This window comes from Palaemon carinicauda, chromosome 31 (genome assembly GCF_036898095.1).
Source record: "Palaemon carinicauda isolate YSFRI2023 chromosome 31, ASM3689809v2, whole genome shotgun sequence".
In the NCBI taxonomy this organism is placed as follows: domain Eukaryota; kingdom Metazoa; phylum Arthropoda; class Malacostraca; order Decapoda; family Palaemonidae; genus Palaemon; species Palaemon carinicauda.
In genome coordinates this window covers 2,487,155-2,489,654 of record NC_090755.1, presented here as the reverse complement: position 1 = coordinate 2,489,654, position 2,500 = coordinate 2,487,155, and the positions used below count along the sequence as shown (strand labels likewise).

Sequence of the window (2,500 nt, the reverse complement as noted above, 5' to 3'; positions counted from 1 at the left end):
CAATTTAAATAACTAAGTTTTACATATATATATATATATATATATATATATATATATATATATATATATATATATATATGTGTGTGTGTGCACAGGCGTGGGTGTGTATTCTTTAATATCATTACTAATTGGGCCACTACTGTTGCTGCTGTTGTTGCTTCACATTCCCATATAAAACTTTGAAATATCAATTTAAAGTGAAAGGACAACGTAAGGAAGACAGTCTAGACTCAAGGGATATTTATAACAGAAAACAAATGCAAAAACCAATATATATAACATCTTTGATATAAATAAGCCAATATGCTTCGTTCAAATATGATTAAAGAGGAAGATGGTCATTCAGAAAAAATCATATATATACATACATATATATATATATATATATATATATATACATATATATATATATATATATATATATATATATATATATATTTATATATAATATTATTTGAAAGTTTCATCATGATGAACAGGACTGGCAGCAACAATAGTTATTGCCACAAACCAAAAAGAGGCTGCTTCCTCACGTCAATAGGAAAGCAAAGAAAAAGTGAATGATATGAAGACCTACACGATGAATTATTTTCGTATTCTAATATACTTACACGCGATCATCATTGAAAGTTCGTGGGTATAAGAGTATATGGATTTTGAATAAGAATAGCAAGTGGTGCGATGAGGTAAATTTTAAAAAATTGTTAGGTGTATGCCCAAAATATAGAACTGAAGATCACTTACAGGCTTACAAAAGATATGATAGTTAAAATTGAAATGAAAAATACAGAAAGAAAAGTTAATGAACAAATTTGATGTGCGCTGAAAAGTAGAGTAGAAGAAATGAAGAAAGAAGAGAAGAAAGATTTAAAACATTTAGCGTTCTTGTGGAATGATTATGGCGAAAGAAAGTTAGGAAGAATGGAAAACAGAGGAATAACAAGCAATAGGATGGTAATAGTGTGAAAGAGTGGCTATAAGGTATGACTCGAAAATGTCGCAATAAAAAATTGAAAATAGCGATTGAACCACACTATACAGGTAAAAGTGATAAGGCGACGGCAAGAATTATTGAAGCTTCACATTGCTAAGCATACCGGGGAAGGTGTATGGTAGCATTTTAATTGAGATGTGCAGCAGGTGATAGGGCTGATAAGGTACGAAAAGTGGGCCTAGTAACTGGAAGGGTATGTAGATCAGTATTTGTTATGAAACAGTCACGCGAGAAGTTTAAAAGTACAAATATAAGCGGTACGTTGCATCCATTGACCTAGTAAAAAATAATTATAGAATTGATTGACGGAATGTAGAGAGCGTTGAAAATGTATGGTTTAGTTGAGGGCATCTTTTTTTTCGGATGGATGTGAAGCATGTGTTATGTATGCATGAATGATGGCTTACAATGGCTGTTAAACTCTATGGATGGAGGGATTCGAGAGGGAGGTCAAAGAAACAACACTGAATAAAGGTAGCAAAGAAACAACACAATAAAAATAGCGGAGAAACAACACTGAATAAAGATATCAGAGAAACAACAATGATTAGTGAATAAAAGATAGAGAAAAAACACTGAATAAAGATATAAATTTGTATGCTAGAAAAAAATGAACTGTGGTTTTTAGATAATACAATACTTATTGGGAATAGTTAAGGGAAAATTTGGAAGCTAGAAAGAGAATTACCTAGTGCCTGCAAGAGGAGAAAGGTGAGAGCATGTGTAAGATGAAGGTGATAGGGTAAATAGAAACTAGGAAGATGGAGAAATACATATTAATATTAGTGGCGGGAGAAAGGAACTGGCTCGTTCATACATTTATCTAAGAGTAATTATACTAAATAATGAAAACATGAGGGAACAAGGGAGTCATAGCAAATAGATAAGGTAGCTGAATGTCCCCAAAAAATATTAGTAAAAGATTGGAAAAGTCGGTGGAATCGGATGGGTGTATGTGAAAATTGCTAAACTAACCCATCTTCAAAGATGTTTGTTGTGGAAGAAATGGATGACAATGGTACCATAAAAAGTGAGACAGTTGAGAGAGAGAGAAAAAAGAAGTTGAACGATAAAAGAAATGATAGAAAAACCTTGTCAGCTAACTAGCATTGTCAAACAATCAAACAACCCACAGCCAAAATTTGTACTTGAACGTAAAGTGGTCATAAACACAAAACAGGTAAACAGAAATTACATAATTCTGAATGGTTCAACAATATTGGTCATAATGCAATTATCCAATTTATATAAACCAGCACTAATATTAAAAACACAGACTTTATCTTTATAATACTTTATTCTATAACATTTCTTTTTGCATCTCTACAGTAGAGCAGCTCTTTAAAGTTCTTTCACTTTATCAAATGATTATATGCATCCATGTGAACAAAAGTTTTCCCGTAAACATTATTGTGTCTGTTGACCTAAGCGGAGATTTGTTACCCAAAGGTCTGTAGAGATAGACGTTGGACAATCCGATAGTCGCCACCTAAGTATGTTGCATTA

The 2,500-nt window shown here is 32.1% G+C and overlaps 1 long non-coding RNA gene across 1 annotated transcript in view; it reads right to left on the bottom strand.

Annotated features, from left to right (window-relative positions):
- The window catches only part of LOC137624841 (uncharacterized), a 75,809-nt gene that overhangs the window by 1,029 nt on the left and 72,280 nt on the right, over positions 1–2,500 (bottom strand). The gene's annotated exons all lie outside the window — the stretch shown is intronic.